Source organism: Eptesicus fuscus, chromosome 2, assembly GCF_027574615.1.
Source record: "Eptesicus fuscus isolate TK198812 chromosome 2, DD_ASM_mEF_20220401, whole genome shotgun sequence".
NCBI lineage: Eukaryota > Metazoa > Chordata > Mammalia > Chiroptera > Vespertilionidae > Eptesicus > Eptesicus fuscus.
In genome coordinates, this window is record NC_072474.1 from 103,241,216 (window position 1) to 103,262,434 (window position 21,219).

The 21,219-nt window shown below is 44.8% G+C and overlaps 1 long non-coding RNA gene across 2 annotated transcripts; it reads right to left on the reverse strand.

Annotated features, from left to right (window-relative positions):
• Positions 1–3,578: 3,578 nt before the first annotated feature.
• On the reverse strand, positions 3,579–20,961 carry LOC114231040 (uncharacterized). Of its 2 annotated transcripts, none has more exons than XR_003617008.2 (3): positions 20,692–20,961; positions 18,463–18,560; positions 3,579–3,722 (listed from the first exon to the last, which is right to left on the reverse strand). It is a non-coding gene; the product is annotated as an uncharacterized LOC114231040 (long non-coding RNA). The 2 variants fall into 2 exon arrangements; XR_003617007.2 differs by lacking the exon at positions 3,579–3,722 and adding an exon at positions 13,863–14,459.
• Positions 20,962–21,219: the final 258 nt, after the last annotated feature.

Consider the following 21,219-nt stretch of genomic DNA (forward strand, 5'->3'; position numbering starts at 1 on the left):
GGGGTCAGAGTGGGACCATCCAGATTACAACTCCTCAGAACCATAAGGGACACACTCAGGGGGCAGACTCAGTGAGCACGAAAGCCCCACTGAAGCAAGTCTTGTCTCATAAGGGTGTCTCCAGCACAGAAATTCTCCCATCATAGACACAGCTGATCCTCACAGCCAATTGGCCTGGAGGTCAACTCCTCCCAGTGATACCAACAACTATCAAGGCTTAACTACAACAAGGCTGTGCACACAGCCCACAAAGGGGTGCAGCAAGAGTGTCCACCTCAGGTAACTGGGGAGGCTGAGCCACTGGGCCCTATAGGACACCTAGCACACAAAGCCACTCTATCAACTCAGGGAAGCAAATGTGGAGACAAAGAAACAGGACACAAATGAAAGAAATGGAGGAAAGCAAATGACTGGATATAGAATTCAAAACCACGGTTATAAGGTTTTTCAAGAATTTTCTAGAAAAGGCTGATAAATTTAGCGAGACCCTCGAGGATATGAAAAAGGACCAACTAGAAATTAAGCATACACTGACTGAAATAAAAAATAATATACAGAGATCCAACAGCAGACTAGAGGACCACAAGAATCAAGTCAAAGATTTGAAATACAAAGAAGCAAAAAACACCCAACCAGAAAAGCAAAAAGAAAAAAGAATCCAAAAATATGAAGATAATGTAAGGGGCCTCTGGGACAACTTCAAGCGTACAAACATCAGAATTATGGGGGTGCCAGAAGAAGAGAGAGAGCAAAATACTGAAAACCTATTTGAAGAAATAATGACAGAAAACTTCCCCCACCTGGTGAAAGAAATAGACCTACAAGTCCAGGAAGCACACAGAGAACCCCAAACAAAAGGAATCCAAAGAGGACCACACCAAGATCATAATTAAAATGCCAAGAGCAAAAGACAAAGAGAGAATCTTAAAAGCAGCAAGAGAAAAACAGTTACCTACAAGGGAGCACCCACACAATTGTCAGCTGATTTCTCAACAGAAACTATGCAGGCCAGACAGGAGTGGCAAGGAATATTCAAAGTGATGAGTAGCAAGAACCTACAACCAAGATTACTCTACCCAGCAAAGCTATCATTCAGAACTGAAGGGCAGATAAAGAGCTTCACAGATAAGAAAAAGCTAAAGGAATTCATCACCGCCAAACCAGTATTACATGAAATGCTGAAAGGTATTCTTTAAGAAGAGGAAGAAGAAGAAAAGGTAAAGATAAAAATTATGAACAACAAATACATATCTATCAACAAGTGAAGGTAAAAATCAAGTGAATAAAAAATCTGATGAACAGAATAAACTGGTGAATGTAATAGAATCAGGGGCATAGAAAGGGAGTGGACTGACAATTCTCGGGGGGAAAGGGGTGTGGGGGGTGCAGGAAGAGACTGGACAAAAATCGTACACCTATGGATGAGGACAGTGGGGGGTTAAGGGCAGAGGGTGGGGTGGGAACTGGGTGGTGGGGAGCTATGGGGGGGAAAAAGAGGAACAATTGTAATAATCTGAACAATAAAGATTTATTTAAAAAAAAGAAAATAAAAAGAAAGTCACAACAGGCAATACGTAAATGATGCACGTGGCCAGGTTCCAATAAAACTTTATTCACACACACACACAAAAAAATACATACAAGTCTCTACTTTCACCATAGAACTCCAAACAGGGGCTGATAGTTCCTTATTAATTCCAGTTTTTCCATCAGGGCAACGCGAGAACAGCCCCCTCTTTTTTAGTCATCAAAGAAGATCATTTTCTAGTATTTTTCCTTCCTGACTCACTGGCCCTCACTGCACATAAGACATCAGCCCCGGCCACCCTGGGGAATGCCTTCCCCTGAAATAGGTTTACTGTGATGTCATTCATGCCTGGTTGGACCACGGAGTCATAATTAGAATGAGGCGCCTCTCCCCGCTCATTGCTCTGATGGCTCTAAATTGGCTCGCACAATCCCATTTCTTTCTAAATGAATGGGACCTTTGCCTTTCTGAGTGTAGACATGTGAGATTGGCCACTGGGTCCCTGACACTTCCCTCTCACGATCATTTCCCTGGTGTTTTCAGGTGCTCTGCCCTCTACATTTCATTTGGGAGCCACATTGCTGGGTTGTAATTTAATTTTTGTAAATTTAGTCTGTAGAAGGCCACGGCCAATGGCAGGGGATTACAGCTTACTAGGAATCCACATTTAAGCCAAGGGAAGTCCTCTCTGGGGATCTGGATTTATTTACGAAGTTTGGGGACTCAAATGAAGACCAAATAGATTTAGCAGCCACACCTCCCTACTGCAATTTAACAGTCTCTTAAGCACAAAATCAAACACAATATAAGCAAAGTGGCTCAAGTCTTTCCTCAGTGTCTTACCTTCACTTCTGCTGCCTCCTGTTTTGCTATCTCCTAGATGTCCCCAAAGAAGCCATTTTACCTTTTTGAAGATCTGTAGCTTTTTAAGGAGAAACAATCGCATCTCCTAAAATACTTCCTGAAACCTCAGGAGCAACTGGCATTGCAGAAGATCGAATTACTAAAAGACCAGCTCTGTTGACAATCTTGATTAGAAAGGTACTAATTGTGTGCAATACCTTTCAACAAACCTGCTTTATGCCCAACACTGTACTTGGCATTATGGGGAAATAAAGCAATAAATCAATTTTATATCTTAATCTCTGCTAATAAGGAAGTTAAAAAGACAAGCTGCAATGTAGTGGAGTAGTTCAGAGCATGCTCTGTGGAAGTGAATAGGCTGTGCTAGAATCCTGGCTGGAATCCTGCTTGTAACTTAGCCTCACTTTCCTCATCTGCTAGTTTGAGACAATAAGAGTAGCTACCTGGCCAGGGCCTATTGTGGGGTTTTAAATGAATTAATACATGAAAACAGGAGAGTGGCATGTAGCAAGTGATTTCACTTTTACATAGATATGGACGTGTGTGTGTCTTCATACAGTGTAAAAAAATACCTCTTATAAGGAAGGGGCACAGACAGTGCTATCAGAATCCAGAGGTGGGAGACAGTGTTTGCAGCTGGAGGGAACCCGGGAGGCTTTCTGGAAAGTGGTGAAAACAGTAATGCTCACTAAATATTATATTTAATTTGGGTACTTCCCAGCTCTTTTTTTTCAGGGTCACATGACAAGTTCTGGCCAATGGGATGAACGGGGAAGAGCTGGGCGTATTTGGTCTCTCCTCTCCTACTGCAGTGAATGAGAAGGCCACCCCTCCCAGATGTTGTAGCTACAAATGGTAGAAAGGCCGTCAGCCTGGGTACCTGAGTGTCAGTGTGGAGTAGAGACTTCCTTGGACTCAAATACAAATAAAAACCCTATAATGGATATGCAGCATGAGCAAAACATAATGCTTTCATATGCTAAGGAAGCCATTGGGAGTTTAGGCTAATGGTCACTGTAGTATAACCTAGCCTGTCTTGACTAATATAAAATTTTATATACATTATAAGGAATCATGTTTTTTGCACCTTTTCCCAGAAATACTAAAACCTGTTATATTGGTGAAGGTAGTCCTAGTTACTGTAACAAAACAAACAAACAAACAAACCCCAAAACTTTGTAATGGCTCAAACATGGCAGACATTTATTTCTTACACAAAATTCTAAAATGGTATTCCTGATTGGTAGGTGGCTTCTCCTCATGTGATGATTCAAAGACCCAGGACCCTTCTATCTTGTGGTTTTGTCATCTTCCAGATGTAGTCTCCAAGCTTGGCGGAAGAGAAAGAGAATAGAAGGTTATGCATGGAGGTGTAATGGGCCAGGCCTTGACGTGGTAGAATCTTTTCTTACTTTCCATTGGCCAGAACACACCTATAGGCTCTTCTTTAACTGCAAAATAGGTAGGTCAGTGCCATTTATCTTGTGTCCAGGAAGGAGAGGAAAAATGGTTGGGGAATAATATAGGCTCTGCCACACCTCTTGATATATGTCCATTAAAAGGATGAATTAATAACTTCTAGCTTCTTGTTCTTTCAATAGACATCGATTAAACCCCTGCTCTATTCAAAGCACATGCTTGGTGGCTGGGGGATGCAGAGGAGAATGCAACAGGAAGTCTCCCTCGGGGAGTTTATAATCTAGTAGAAAACAAACTATATAATATAAGGCAGAAAATGACAAAATCTCCAAGGGAGGTTTAGATAAGTCTTCTTGAGGAGAAGGGGAGATGGAGGATTCTGTGATGGGAGAGGGGTGTTGTAGGCACAGAGGAGGGGAATTGGGGAGTCTTTATGGCAAGAAGTCAGATTTGATTTGCTGGAGTGAAAGGCATCAGAGAGAAGAGAGCAAGTTTAAGCTGGACCAGTGTGTTGGATGCAATGCCCTCAAACTCACTCATCACACACGATGATGTGCATTTCTGAGAGAGGCTGTTCAATCACCTATCTCCACAGTTTCTATTTTCCCCCGTCTATTTTTCATTACGTAGGTAACCTGCTCTCTTTCCACTTCAAATAATTATGAAGGTGATTATGGAAATGTAGTGTTGGCGATGCTAATGATGAGGAGGGAGAGGAGATTTGGGGAAATTTCCTAATCTACCCGGAAGCCTTTCTGTCTCACTCTGAGAATCCTCGAGCTCATCATTCAGGAGCTGCCCTGGGCCGACCTCTGCTCCCTGGGAGCCCACACGAGAAAAAGTGCAGCAAATTACAGGCTGCTTTTGAGAATCAGCAGAGCAGAGCTTCGGGACAATACATCTGGAGAACACAGAAGTCACCAAGCAGCACATTTAGGCCAGCTCTGAATGGGACCAAATATCACCACCAGATCATGGGACTGAACACCGCTGGGGTTGGGACTGCTTTTCTCCACCCTCAGCTTTTCTGAGGAGCATCAAAGGATACGGGTCAGAGCACTATGCTAATAAGGGTGCGTCTTCATTTAAATCAAGCAGATGGACCAGCTAAGTGCATGACACTGTAGCAACCTGGCAGGTGAAGTTTAGCAATAATTCAAGTTCATTTTAGTGGACCATAAATGTCACCTAAAGAAGGGGTGTGTGCTACTCAGCCCATCACATGGAGTGCTACCTGTGCCTCTTATTCTTCTCCTTCCGTGCCTTCCAGATTCATTTCAGCTCCCAGACACATTAGGAAGGACAGGGAAACCCCTCTACTCTGTGCAGATGATGGTACATCTCTGTTGGATTCCTGGGCCTGCCACAACAAAGTACCACAAACTTGGTGGTTGAAAACAACAGCTATTTATTATATTCTCTCACAGTTTTGGAAGAGTGTTCAAAGCAGAAGGAACCATAATTGCAAAGGCTCTGTAGTGGGAGGGAACCTGGCCGGTGTTATTAGAACAGAGAAAACAAGATTAAGGGTAGTGGGAAGTGGGAGCAGAGTTAGGAGTTTTGGACAAACCACACATAAGCAGTGGTAAGGAGGCAGTGGGTTAATTATGAAAGTGAGAGCAATACACATACCATCCATTCAGTTGGAATTCTAGACATCCTTCACAATCATCAGGTGCCCACTTTCCCCGATGCTGCCCCTCTCCCTTCTCCTCCACCACCTCCTCCTTCCCGGACACCTGACCCATCTACACACAGTACGTATCATGACCTCTTTTATGCCATGCCCTACAACGCACATCTCTCTAAAAAAGCACCTAGCATGTTGCTTTGGACACAGTAAGCACTGAGTAGTATTTCCTTCTATAGTTCTTAAAATCCTTACTGCAACTTTCGGAATTTTCACTGCAAATCAAACTTTTTAGACAAGACCTAGTTTATTTGCAAATACATAAAGATGTAATAGAATCCTTTCAAAGAGCTCTCTTGCTAATGCTAAATTGTAGGGAACAATGCATTCCTGACATTTTCAGATTCACAAACCAGAGAAAAAATATGATCAAGGGTTGGCGGGAGAGGGATGAGAATTTTATAAAGGTTCTTTGGTGCCATCTTCTTTCAGACTGTGTCTTTATTCATGGGGCAAAAGGAAGGAATTCACATAGGGTAAAATCAACTTCAAATCAACTTGGGCACAGGTGTATATGTCCTATGTTTTTGTCCAAGCCAAGTCTTAACTATAGAAAATATACTAGTTCTGTATAAGGAATCTAAGGAGCTCTAGAGGACTCTAGAGGGATACAGGAAATTTTGTGTATGCATGTGTGTGAGTGTGAGTGAGTGAGTGTGTGTGTGTGTGTGTGTGTGTGTGTATGTTTGGAGAGAGGGAGAGGGAGAGAGAGAGAGAGAGAGGGAGAGGAAGAGAGAGAGAGAGAGGAGAGAGAGAGAGAGAAGCTAAACTTGTGTATGTTGGAGATAGGAGGGAGTGGTTGATCAAGTTAACATAAGAAAGTATAATAAGCATTTGACTGCTTAGACAAATATAGAAGTAGTACCTAGAGAATACCATCATTATATGGGAAGGGGGTCATTTGAAAGTGGAACACTCAGGCTAGGAGGAGGTTTCAGCACTTGCTTTAGACAACCTTACAACGATTTTTATGACGATTTACACTTATAGACGTTTGAATATTTTTCTCGAGTTCCTCCCCTTTGCTTACAGTTGGTAATTTTTCCATGTTTTTGGACGCAAATAAACGCAGCTGTTTGCTCTGCGAGAACTATGGAAAACACATTTATGCTGCATTTGTAAGATAGAGAATGTTCAATTGAGACTGAATTTGGCTTCTTGCCTTATGTTTCAACTTTTTTTTTTCTAATAACATAAGGTCCTTCATTCATGCAAATGATGCTATTGACTCATCAGCATGCTATAGCAAAGGAATTGGGGTCTGGCCATAAAATAACGGCATTTCAGTTCTGCTTCATCAGTAATGACCTTCCTGGATGTGGCAGATTATAGTTTGCAAAGATGACCTCAAAAATATCTCATCCCACATCCTCCTTTACAATGTGAACTTGACACTTTCCCATCAGGAAGAAGAGTGTATGTCCCCTCCTCTAGAATCTGAATAGGCTTGTGACTTCCATGTGACTAATGGAATGTGGCAGAAGTGACCATGCATGAGTTCTGAGGCTGAGGCATCAAGGCCATGTAGCTTCTGACTTGTTCACCAGAAACTTCACACTGGGAGCCGGGCTGCTATGGGAAAAGTCTGACTGTTCTGAGGGCGCCATACTGTGAGGAAGCTAAGCAACATGGAGTAGCCAGACTGATAGGTACTCCAGTCAAAAGTCTAATCTTCGAGTTCTCCCAGGCCTGGTTCCAGACTGATTGAAAAAGCCTTCAAATGCTCCAAACTCGCAGTTGTAGAGTCACTCCCAATCTTCAAGTATTTCCAGCTGATGTTCCAGACAGGCCAGATACAAGTGATCCCAGCTATGTTCTTTCTGAATTCCTGATCCACATAAACCATTAGCATAGTATTTCATGCCACTAAGTTTGGAAGCAACAGGAATGGAATTGGCAGCAATAGAAATAGAAACTCTGGAATCTGGAAGTGGGGGACTACTGTAACAAAAACCTAAAGCATATGGCATTAGCTTAGGGACCCAGTGGCAGGTGGGCTCCGGAAGCCCTTTGTGAGAGTAGTGAGGGAAAGCTGGAAGGGCCTCCAGGAGAGCTGATGAGGGATTAAAGCAAACCGAGGGAAATGTTATTAGAAACTGATGGAAAGGAGAGCCTTGAATGTAGTGGAAGAGATTTCAGCAAAACTGTTTCCTATGCTAATGCATAAGTAGAAAATATATCTATATAATCTAGTAAACTTGATTTCCAGGCAGAGTATTGAAGGTGCTGCCGAAACAAAACAAAACAAAACAAAACAAAACAAAACAAAAACAGAGGAGTAAGTAGACTAAAGAATGAATTCTTAAGTTTTCAAGCAATTTGGAGACTATATAAATACTAGAGGCCTGATGCACGAAATTAGTGCAAGGGCCTTGGCCCTGGCCCCTGCCCGCTGCAGCCGTGGCTAGGGGGGACTCTGCCACGGCCCCCACCCACTGCGGCTTTGTCCAGAAGGAAGGACATCCGGAAGGATGTCTGGTCTAATTAGCATATTACCCTTTTATTATTATAGATCCTAGAACAGTTTTTTTCAGCCAGGAAAGGATCCCAAATTAAGAAATGGCTTCTGAGAAAATATAAGTTCAAGATGTAGCTATAAGATCTTTTGTTTAAATCTCAGAAAGATCGAAGATGCAACCTTAGAAATTCTTCCAAAAAGACAAAAGGCCTTCTAAGGATCTTTAGTGTGTGCCTTGTAGATTCTCTTCATTAAACAATGAAACTTGAGGGCAGAGTCCCACAATAACCACACCAGGGCCCAAGAGACAGAAGGGTCTGACTCAAAAAGATTTGTGTGACAAATTCCAACTTTCTTAACACGGCTAAGGCTCGGATCCCCCCTCCAGCCCAATCTCCTGGCACTTCTTCATTCCTCTCTGTGCTCAGGTTAAGCTGGTCTTCATGAAGTTCTTTTGTTTCCATGCTGTTCTCTCTGCTTGGGTAGCACTCCTTCTCAGCTCATCCTTATTCCCAGTGAACTTTTACACATATTTCAGGTCTTGCTTTAAATGACACTTTACTTAGATTTCCTATTCATGCTCTCATAGTATCCTTGTATTTTTCTTTCATAGCACTTACGACTTTGTTAATGAAATAATCATTTGCATAACTGTTTGATATCTCCTTCACCACTATACTGTAGACATGATGGGGACAAGGCCCATGTTCTTTTTATTTCCTGCTCTAATCTCAGTACCTAAACAGAGCCAGGCACATAGTATGTATTCAAAGACCATTTGTTAAATTTTATTGAGTGAAATTGTAAGACAGCTGACCAAGGTTTGCAGTTCAAACTCGTGGCCATAGAAGTAAGCAAAATATGAACTTGCCCATACGGTATCAACCTACAACATTGACTTCATAATTATTATGCTCACAAATCAGCTGAGCTCACCCCACCAGGCTGAGGGCCCCCTGAGTTTGCTCCCGATAGGCCATCTTGGTGTCATCAGGGACACTTCTGATAATAGAATCTCTCTCTTTAAAAAATTGGTTTATGGATGAAAAAGTCCCAAGTATATAGGATGCTGAGTTTAGCAGAATTTGTATGTAAATTGGTATTTGGCTGGTGATCAATCTTGTGCTAAAAATGGAAAATCAATAAAAAAAAAAGAGAATCTAAGGGGAAAAATAAGTTGTAGACATTTTTGGTCCAATGAGTTTCTAAGTCTGAGGACACTGCATCTAAGACCAAGGTTACTGTCTGTTTGAAAGGAGTGAGCAAGAAAACCAGACGAGCATCTCACACACAGAATATAGCTGAAGCTCCTGGTGAAAGAAGAGTCCCAAAGGCAATGCTTCCCATAGCACTTGCTGGGAAAGACCTTTGAGGTGTCTCCTTGGAACTCAGAAAGGAGGCACCGTACATGATCAGCAGTTCCAGGATCTGTTGAGCTGCAGAGTTCACTGAACTACTGAAGGCACAAGAGCTGACCTCATGTGCCAGGCAGTCAGCAAGCTTAAGGACATTGAAGGAGCACGAAAAAGGAATAAAATGAGTAAAAACACCTCATCTCAGTGCCTTCCACTAGATACCAAAATGTTTTGGGACAATCCATGCTATTGGCACAATAGAAAGATATGGATTGCATGGGGGGAAGGGCAAATGTTGCTGAGTAGCACCAATTCAAACAACTTCTGATTGAAGTGGGTGTGTTGGGGTTTTGTGGGGGGGATGGTTAGGGATGGTTAAGCATGCATCAAGAAGCTATTGGACCCAGATAATTTATGTAGATGCCCAGTTAAGTTTGTTATGCAGAGATGCGAGAAGTCTCATTGAAAAGAAAACAGCTGTTATGGGTTGAATTGTGTGTCCCTTCCCTCTCTCCTCCCTAGTACTGCAGAATGTGACTTTATTTGGAAATAGGATCATTGCATCATTGCAGATGTAATTAGTTAAGATGAGGTCATACCGGAGTGGGGGAGGGAGGGCTAATCCAATATGACCGGTGTCCTTATAAAAAGGAGAAATTTGGGCAGAAACAGACGCACATAGAAGGAAGACACAGGGAAAAGATGGGCATCTACAAGCCAAGGAGAGAAGCCTGGAACAGATCCTTCCCTCACAGCCTTCAGAGAAAACCAACACAGCCCATTTCTATTTCACAGTTCTAGCCTCTTGAGCTGTGTGGCGATACATTTCTGTTGTTTGAAGCACCCAGCCTGTGGTCCTTTGTTACAGCAGCCTGAGCCAACTAACACAGAGGATCGCGCAATAGCAGAGTGCATGGATCTCGGAGGCAATGCACAGCTCCTGGATCCACACTTCACTAGCTATGTGACTTTGGTTAAGTCATTTAAAAACTCTTTAAAATTCTCAACTTCCTTTTCTCTAACATGTAGATAATCAGGAGTGATATTCAAGATATTTAACAGCCCATTAGGTTCGCTACAGAGGCTGACGAACCCACGCATGGCCACTGGAGGGTGACTCTAGGTTCATTCCTTCTTAAAGATTCATTCCAGTCTTGGTGGCTAGACAGGCACCGAGCATGTATCTGCTGAGGTGCCATCAACACATTAGCCAGGGTTCTGTCTACTCCTTTAGAGTTGGTCCAATCAGGCCAGGGTGACGCATGACCACTGTGGAGGAAGCACTCAGGGCTCTCTACCCATGATAGTGCCCACCTGGGTCTCTCCTGGGCTGGAGTGTTCAGTGGAGAAGAGGTGTGAAGTGAGGGGCTCATTCAAGGGATACAGAGAAGCTGTTAATTACCAACCTATATGGAAGCATTTTAATATCAACAATCAATCAGGCTTTCCTGACTTTTACCTGCTGAATATCAGGCCTGTGATAATTACAGATAATTATACAGTTTTGTGAAGATTAGATGAGATGACACATGTCAAGTGCTTAGAAAAATGCCTGGCATATGACAATAAATGCTAGTTTACATTATAATTGAGAAGAATGGTACTTCAGTGGAGCTCACTTTATTAAGCATTAATTAAGCACCTACGACCTACTAGGAATTAGGAATACAGAAATGAATGTGGCATAATCCCTGCCCTCAAGGCATTTGTTTTTAGCAGAGCTGAGATACTCTTTTCTACTTCCCTGCTTTTCATAATAAAGGGAGATGAGGGTCTTTCAGTATTTCAATGCCTAGCACTGTTGATTCCACCTTCCTATTCACACTAGATGTCCCCATGCATTCCTCATTCGAGTATTTCTTTAGGGACTTGCTATGTCATGGTTTGGCTTAAGTGATCCCCAATTTGGTAGGTTTTAAAACAAACAAACAAAACAAACAAATAAACAAACAAACACTTGTACTTAGGCCTGAATTCAATTGATTTTGTTTCCATTAAGATAAAAAATGTCAGGCTTGGTTAATACCTGCCTAGTATTCTTTTTCCAAACAGGGCACCCAAAGGATAATTTGTGGTAAAAATCAGAAGTGCTGCTATGGTAGCTTGTCTCCAAAGCTGGGAACCATTAAATTTTCCTCTCCCTGCATGTGATTCCATTACAACTCCATCTAGAAGTGGATTCTATTTATCTACCCTCTTGAATCTGGCTGGCTTAGGAGGAACTGTGACAGAAAGGATATGGTAGAAGTGACTCTATGTCAATTCCAGAACTCACTTTTAAGAGGACTGGCAACTTCCACTTCACTGTGGTCCGAATGTCTCTGTCCCCTCAAAAGCCGTATGTTGAAATTCTAACCCCAAGGTGATAGTATTAGGAGATGGGGCCTTTGGGAGGTGATTAGGTCATGCATACTCTGCCTTTGGGACTCGGATTTATGTCTTTATCAAAGAGACCCCAGAGAGCTCACCTTCCATCTTGTGAGATCACAGGGAGAAAATGGCCATTTGGAAGTGGGTTCTCACTGGACACTGAGTCTGCCTGCATCATGACCTTGAACTTCCCAGCCTCCAGAACTGTGAGAAATACATTTCTGTTGATTTTAAGTTACTCAGTTCATGGTGTTTTGTTATAGCAACTAGAATGGACTGAGACACACTCCCATTCCCTTGAAGCACTTATCCTTGGGCAGCTCCCTCTGGGGACCCAGGGGCCACGCTGTGGGAAGCCCAACACGGAGAGACATGAGTAGGTGCTCCAGTGGACAGTCATCTGAGTTCCCAGCCGATAGCCAGCATCGACTACTAGCCATGTGAGTGAGCCAACTTGGACATCTAGCCCAGCCAAGTCTTCAGAGGACCGCCGCCCCAGCCTCCATCTGACTTCTACCTAGGAGACTCCACCTGAGCCCAGTCAACCCACAAAACCACAAGAGACAGTGATAAATTAATATGTAAGCCACTGGTTTGGGGCAGTTTATTGACTAGCAATAGATAACCAGAATTCTGCTCTTAGGAACCTCAAATATTGCCAACCTGTAAGCATTGTGAAAGAGGCAGGGCATGGGGAATCTAAAGTCTGGGCTCTCGCCACAGCTTTGTCCCTAACAAGCTCTGTGACCTTTACCACTCTGGGCCTCTGATTCTTCTCTTGTATAATAAGGGTCTAGACTGCTAAGATTCCTCGGTATACTTCTAACCCTCTATGGCACTGTAAGCTCTCTTGGATGATATGAATATCACCTTCACTAACCTTTTGTACAGAGTTCCATTCAAATGGAAAATTCTGCTTTTATTTCATAGTCACCGATCTTCAAGGTCATCGGGCCCAATCTGCTCTTTGTATAGATGAGGATAAGCACAGAGAGGTGGAGACGTCCCAGCTTGCACACCCCCTGCTTCTACCTAGGCCCCCTTTCTAAAGTTCTTGCCCAATGACTCCTCCCTTCACTGTGGAAAGGGGTCATTGCTTCCTCTTTTTTAAACGCTCTGGGATTTGTGAGTAAACTCGCCAACACGTGCTTTCTGTGCCTCTGTGTCTTTGACCTTGCCCCGTCCCAGCTTTCTACATGGACCTACCTGGTTTTTCATTTTCTGAGGTTATTTTCCTCAAAGTTTTTTCTTTTACTATTTTTTTTTTTATTATGGGAAAATATATATAACATAACATTGGCCATTTTAACCATTTCAAGTGTACCAAATGGATCCAGTTTCCACGGTTAATTCCTGGCCCTTGAAACCTGTGTGATATCCTAGCTCAGTGGTCGGCAAACTCATTAGTCAACAGAGCCAAATATCAACAGTACAACGATTGAAATTTCTTTTGAGAGCTGAAAACCGATTTCTGTGCATGGGCCACGAGGTTTCAATCGCACTGTACGTGCGTGCCCGCATGTGGTATTTTGTGGAAGACCCACACTCAAGGGGCCCAAGAGTCGCATGTGGCTCGCGAGCCGCAGTTTGCTGACCACTGTCTTAGCTGAAAAGGCCAGTTCTGGAGCATCTCTCTGTGTTCCTGTAGAGCTCAGCTGCTTGAGGCTGCTGGACTAAGCCTCGAGGACAGAGCCAGGTCCAAGCCTGGCTGTCATCCCCATGGCCTAGCTCAGCGTACAAATGCTCAAGAAATGTTTGTTGTGCTTTGGCTCAGTTGGTTGGAGTGTCGTCCTCTTCACCAAAAGGTTGTGGGTCCCATTACGGGTCAGGGCACCTATCTAGGTTGTAGGTTTGATCCCCAGTTGGGGCGTATACAGGAGGCAACCAATTGATGTTTCTCTCTCTCTCCCTTCCCCTCTCTCTAAAATCAATAGGGTGAGGATTTAAAAAAAAATTTGTTTAAATTTAAAAATAAAAACACAATTGTTTGTCAAGTGAAGACATGACCCTATATGTTAAAGGAGAGCCTCCTAAGACTCTCTTATATCACCTTAAGATTACTTCTCCTGTCTCATGGGAATAAACAGGGTTAATAAATGGCAACCACTGTGTCACATGCGGGCCTATAAGGGGCACACATATGCCTCTTTCTCCAAAGGTGAGCTTCTCAGTGCAACAGCGGGGACATGATAGGCTCATAAATACCCCTGGTGACAGTCTCGTTTTAGAACTCACGTTTACTTGCCATGTTGTGTTTCTGTTAGAGAACAAAGAGAAATCTGCCCTTTGGTGACTGAATGAGGTCAAAGCATTATAATGGGTGTCACCAAGGGCTGACAAATTCTGCCCCACGAATGTAATAAAAATGAGCAGATCACTGCCATCCTTTGAAACACTCGCTCAAACATGCCTGTTTCAAACCCAGGCTGTGGGCTGCAGCTAACCACCTCTTTGTCTTCCTCCAGACCAGGCAAGCCGCATGCAGCAGCTCGGGGGCCCAAAACCGTTTGGACATTGAAAGGAATCGCAGCTTTGGCAGAAAGCGAGAATGTCTGTCTAATGGGATGAAGGGACAGTGAGACCCTTGGTCTGGCGGGTCTCTGCTGTCTTGAATCTCCTGTGTCACTGCAATTCCAGTTGCAGAGGGAGGCCTGGTCCAGAGAGGCTACCCCCACACTCTGAACGGTCCTCTTTGCTGTCACTGTCATGGTCATGGCCAGGCTGGAGAGTCTGAGACCCGCTGGGAGAGGCGCATCTTTAGATAAATGCCGTGACCTGGTTTGAGGGGAGAAGATAAAAATCAGCCTTCAGTGCTGTGAAGGACAGCCTAATGGACAATAAATATTTTACCAGTTCCGGCCATTTATATGCAATGCCACCTTTTCACCCTCTCTAGCAAATTGTTTTCTTTGTTTTTTCTTTTTTCCCTCCCCAAGCCCTATTATTCTTTCATAGTGCAGAGGGGAAAACAACATTTCTGTCACTTCTCTAGCCACTCCTGTGTACACAGTAGGTTCTAGTTAGTGGTAATTTTCTTCTTCTTTCTCCCCTGACCCTCTCCACTGGATAAAAATTGCTCCCCCCAACCCCCACCACAAGACAAAAATCAAACAGGAGGACAACGTAGGTGATTCTACTGTAGACGGCCATCAGACTTCTTTTTTTACCCCTTCCAGAGCGACAGGGTCAGCCCCGCTCTTGGCCTGAAGTTGAGGCCAGTGGCCCCCAAGGCGGTTGCTTCTATTTCCGGCTCCCCAAGTCCAGAGAGCGGTAACCTCGCCTCTGGGAGGGCCACGCAACCTGCCCGCCGGCAGCTCCTGCCTACAGCCTCTCTGCATCTACATTTCCATAAATTTACATCAAATTTGTGCTGAATCATATCCCCCCCATGCAGAAGAAATGAAATTCATTATCAATAAGTACAATAAATTTGAATAATCTGAGAGGCGAGTGACTTTCCCTGTCTCTCTTCCATTTAACTCCTTCCTTGAGCCACTGCTCACTCCACTCCCCCAGGAGCCCGAATTGTCTTTCTCCCACCCACCCCTGGTTTCCCATTTTCTGGCTTCTCATCAGGAGCCCTGGGCCCCATCCCCCTTTGTCTTTCCTTTCCTATCTGGCCTTCGCAGGCAGATCGCCCTTTCCAGTAGGTTTCCCCTCCTGGAACTCTTCCATCAGTAGAAGGATCTGCCCCTCTGCTCCCCCTAGTCCCCACCCCTTGCCCCACAACACCCCAGCCAATCACGCCCAAGCCTGGGCCCCCTCAGGATGACAATTGCGGGTCCCCAGCCTGCCAGGCCGTCATCAGCCCCACTCAGTCATTTTGAGCACCTCCTGGTGGTTCAGCGGGGAGTGGAACTTACTTCCACCCCCTGTTGCTGGGCTGATTGGCAGCCAGCGGGGCAGCGGGGGAGCAGCCAGCAACTGATTGTTTGTTGCTGGGCAGGGAGAGCTTAGTGCGGGCAGAGTGAGGGCCCAGGAGCTCAGGGGGCTAAGAGACAGAGGATGCTCTGAGTCAGGAACCTGGCCAGGATCCCCTGCCTGTCTGTTGTCTGGCTGCCAGCCCTGGTAGAAAAATGGATGAGGCCCTTTGCAGAGTGTCCCCAAGTAGAGGGAAGAGAGGAGGTTTATCTTTTATAGAATTGAGGCCAGTGGCCCAGGGGACCTCAGGTCTCAGGGCTCTGCAGGAAGCATGACCGTGACCGCAGTGCACCGTGCCACCTGCAGTCCCCTGCCCCCAGATGAGATCACGAACAAAGGAAGGCATTTAGCAACCAGCCCAGGGGGGGGCTCCTGCCAGGACCTGTCAAAACAGCCCTTCCTTGACAAGAGCAAGAATTGGGGACCTTGACTCTCATGGAGCTAATTAAAAAAAATCTGTATCTACCACTATAAACCACAGTCATTAAGAATCATTTTTTTCCCAGGCCCATCAGCCTTGGATTCTTCATTCAGGCAGGAGAAAAGTGACCTGGGAAAGGAGTGGCCGTGAATACTGCCCAGTTGCATGGTTAAGAGAAAAACCGAGCCAAAAACCTCTCCTGCAGACTTGCTTCGTTTCCTTTAATGAGAACTCTGGCATTTTTGCTTGGGTAGCCAGAATTTGAACTGAAAATACTGTCGAGAGAAGTTGTGTCAAACGCTTTAGGGTTTTCCCCCCATGTGTCTGGGGCTGTTGAGACTTGGCCAGAGTCAACCTGCACATCAGTAGAAAACCTGCAACGAGAGGCTCAGGTTTGTAACAAAAAGTTCACGTCGCCCTTTCCCAGTCTCTCCAGAGATTTCTTTTTTGTTTTCGTTTTTTTGTCATCACTATCTGCTGGTTTAATTTCTTAGATCAAGCTATTTTTGGAGTTTCCACATCTAAACTCCTCTCCAGTGTTTGAAAGTGAAAAGCGTCATTCAAAAGCATCCAAGCACTTTCTTCTACCACTATAGGTGCATAGAAATAAATAAATAAAACTGGCCCCAGGGCTACGAATCTATATGGAAAAATTAGGTCCCTAGAGATTTCTCAGGGAGCTAAGGGAACATGAAAATAGAGGCTAAAAAATAAATGAACAAGCAAAACAGAAACAGATTCATAGATACAGAGAACAGACTGATGGTTGCCAGAGGGGAGAGGGGTTGGGGGGTGGGGTGAAAAAGGTGATGGATTAAGAAGTACAAATCAGTAGTTACAGAATAGTCACGGGGATGTAAAATATAGCATAGGGAAGATAGTCCATAATATTGTAATAACTATGGATGGGGCCAGTTAGGTACTGGAAATATTAGGGGGATCACTTTGTAAAGTATCTGTCTAACCACTATGCTGTACACCTAAAACTAATACAAAATAATATTGAATGTCAACTGTATTTGAAAAATAAAGAAGAAATAAACACTCCTGATGTGGGCTTTCAAAATACGTAATTGTTATTAATAGCACTTTTATTTTACATTTACAAAAGGGTAGAAAATAGAGAATAAACACAACAAAGTAAAAATCAACATCCCCCTCCCCCCAAATAAATGCATAGGAAAAAATGTGAGAAATTAGCTAAAATATTTATAACAATTTACCTAGGTCATGGGAGATTTTATAAGCTTCTTTCTCTAGCAAATACAATGGAATTTAACTTTAAAACAAAGAAAGGAAGAAAATAGAGGCTAGAGTCACGTGTTAATACTTAATTCCAGGAGGGAAATTCAAGTCAAGGGCAGCTGGTTGTAAACTGGTTCTGTGCAAATGGACTGTCGGATGAAGCATTTAATGTACTGCTTTCACCAGAGGTAAGGAGAGTTGGTCAGCAGTTTTCCTTATTTTTCACTTTTTTTTTTTTTTTTTTAAGAAAAAAGCTAACCAACAATATAATTAGCTTTGTTTTCGTCAGCCTGGGCTGCTCTTGATGAGGTGTCTAGAGGCCTTCTGGTATAGGTGCCTAAAAGCTTAAATGGCATTTAATTATTATTATTACTCAATGTCAGGCTCCATAAATGAAAAGAGATAAAAAAGAATCGCTCGCAGCAATACTGCCTTGGTTTGTGATTTCATCGCATCTCAGAAGCGAGGCAGGTTCGAGCTGGCAGGTGGGGCATGAAACCTCTAAGGAGAACCCAGCTCCTGGAGACGCTGTTCAACTGAGCTGGACATTTCTCCACAGGCTGGGGAGGGAAGAGGCCTGCCACTCTTTGATTTTCCTCCCCAATTTCATATTTATTTAAAGAAAATATATTTTTATTGATTTCAGAGAGGAAGGGAGAGAGAGAGATAGAAACATCGATGATAAGAGAATCATGGATCAGCTGCCTCCTGCATGCCCCGCACTAGGGATTGAGCCCACAACATAGGCATATGCCCTGACTGGGAATTGAACCCTGACCTCCTGGTTCAAAGGTCGATGCTCAACCACTGAGCTACGCAGGCTGGGCCCTAATTTTATTTTAAAATACCTTAAATACTGGCTGACTTACTTCAGAGAAGGAAAGCAAATTCGAGAAATGACTTCGCACAGAGGTACGTGGCCTCTAATGTCAGGTCCTTGGCAGCTGACGGCCTGAAATATCAGTGACCGTTGCCAAGGAGCAGCGGTATTGAAAGCCTCAGCTGAACGTGGTAACTGGAAGGGGCAGGCTGCGTTCCCACCTGAATGCCAGCTGAGAGCAAGGCGCAGAGCAGGAGGCAGCGGAAGGCAGATGGACCGAGTTATGTCCACTCTTCCTACAGTCTATTTCATCGACAGGTCAGAAGGAAACCAGATGGTTTGCCAGAGGGCAATATATTGGCAGACAGTACCTGCTTCTTAGCATGAGACATCAGGCTGTTTAAGAACAGGAGCTTGGCGCTGAGTTAACCCTAGATGTTCAGCTCAGGGATGACCTTCTTTCCACTTCCTTGGATTAAAAAGAGAATAGATTAGGTGGCCCAGCATGGTCAGAAGCCTGAGCTGCATTCTAGTCCCTTTTTCTCACGTTTTATTCCTTAGAGCAGTGGTCGGCAAACTGCGGCTCGCGAGCCGCATGCTCGCGAGCTGCGGTTTGTCGCTCTCTTGACTAATGAGTTTGCCGACCACTGCGTAAGGCATTACCCTTACCCAGAAGTTTTGACTTCAGGTTAAAGACATTAGTACATTATTAAAATGTTTTTTAAGTGTTTTTCCCTAAGGTAGTGGTTGGCAAACTCATTAGTCAACAGAGCGGCAAACCGCATGTGGCTCGCGAGCCACAGTTTGCTGACCACTGCCTAGAGCAAAACCTCGATGGTAAGGATTGCAAACCCCACAGGCCCCAGGACAGGGACTGTGGTCTGCAATGCTATTGAACCCAGGGTGAGTATAGGATTTGTATACAACAGGCACAGAATAAAGGCGCTGACTGGCAATCTCCTAGTCCTTGGCCTGCCAGAATCTGTTGTAGAATCTTCTTTAGATGAGGACCCAACAGGTCGGGATGCCAGGGGCTGTTGCTTTTTACGTGCTGCCAGGCAGGCCATCCAGGCTCTTCAGCTACTGTCACCATTTGTATTGGTTATGTGTTGATCTATAGCAAACCCTCCCAAACATTACTGGTTTAAACCCACATCAGTTTATGTAGCCTGTGACCTGTGCAGCAGCAAACGGGGCAGAGCTCAGCTGGGCAGTTCTTCTGCTGGTCTCATCCACAGCACCTGGGAGTCAATGGCCTCGCTCACATATGTGGTAGCTGAGTTGGCCCCGAGTCCCTCATCACCCAGCAAGCTTTTCTGGGCTTGTTTCTATGGTGGGGATCAGAGGTTCCCAAGGACAGAAGCAAGGATAAGTCTGACTGCACAGGTGTTTGCAGGCCTCTTTGTGTAGCACATTTGCAAACATTGCATCAGCCAAAGCAAGTCACATGGCTGAGCCAAGGGTCAAAGTTACAGACAATGGATGGGACACAGGCAGGAAATTATTCACACCATTTTGCAAACAATCTACCACATCAACAAAACAAGGCCAACATTACAGTCCCAATCTTTGCAACTCCCAGGGGTGATACTTCGTTTGTAGATTTCCAAGATGCTTGAATGGGGCCTATTGGAGCCAGATGTCCTAGTTCAGTAGTCAGCAAACTCATTAGTCAACAGAGCCAAATATCAACAGTACAACGATTGAAATTTCTTTTGAGAGCCAAATTTTTTAAACTTAAACTTCTTCTATCGCCACTTCTTCAAAATAGACTCGCCCAGGCCGTGGTATTTTGTGGAAGAGCCACACTCAAGGGGCCAAAGAGCCACATGTGGCTCTCGAGCCGCAGTTTGCCGACCACAGTCCTAGTTGAATCTCTGCTTCCCCATCTGATAAATGGGGATAAAATCTACCTCATAGGGTTGATACAGGATCAATAGGGGCTAAAAGTAGTTTATATATATATATGTATATATGTATATGTATATATATATATACATATATATATATATATATATATATATATATAGAGAGAGAGAGAGAGAGAGAGAGAGAGAGAAATATGCTAATTAACCAGGATGCCATAACGGGTCAACTGGACAGGAGAAGGTTGCACACGCAGTGTCGGGGGTGGGGCGGCAGGGGCCTCCATGCTGGGGGAGGGCTGGTCAGCAGCCGTGGAGGCTGCTTCAAGGGCTGGAGAGGGAGGCAGGGCCAGACCTGCAGGGCCAGGCCCTGGCTCCCTGGGCCGTGGCTGCTGCGGGGCCCGGGGAGCCAGGCAGGGTCGGACTGGCGACTCCAGGGTGGGCGGTGCAGCAGGCGGGTCTGGCCGTGCAGATTGACAGCAGACAGCAGGGCCTGCTTGCCCATCGTGGTGGTGTGGAGCAGGCAGGCCCTGCAGAGAGCAGAGAACCACAGGGAGTGGGCCTAAGCCATCAGTAGGACATCCCCTGAGGGCTCCTGGATTGGAGAGGGTGCAGGTCGGGCTGAGGGACACCCCCCACCTGTGCACGAATTTCATGCACCGGGCCTCTAGTAAATAAATATTGGCTGTGGTGCTTTACACCTGTAAAATGGGTTCACAGCTTCTCTCAACCTACCTGCTCATCTCCACAGGCAGGCAGGGCTGTGCAGGTACGGAAGGCTCACTGTTGGGGATGGTCCGGGAGAGGGGTTTAGGTGGCGCAGGGAAAGCACCTCGAATGACAAACTCCTGTGAGACTCACCTGCCCTGCCATGGGCTTCCAGTCCTTCCTCTTAGGGGAAGTCTCAGTTTGTCCGGGATGCCTCTTAACCCCTCTCCTGCCAAGTGTTAAGCATCACGCTCAGCTTCTGGACCAATTTAGAATTCAATATCACTTTACTGTTCACTGTTCTTTCTATTTACGACAGCTGGTCATTTAAGAAATAAATACAAATAAACCTTAGTAGCTTGGAAAACAATGTTAAATATAGAACACGTGCTTCATTCATTCAGATGTTCGACAACGCCTTGTAGAATGTGCTTTACATCAGAGAGCAGAGCCCAGCCCGGGTGGGGCTTCCACTCCCACAGCAGGGGCCTGAGGGTGGTGGGGAAAGGGCAGGACTGGGGGATGCGCTTCTTGTGGGAGACACACAGGTGCCGG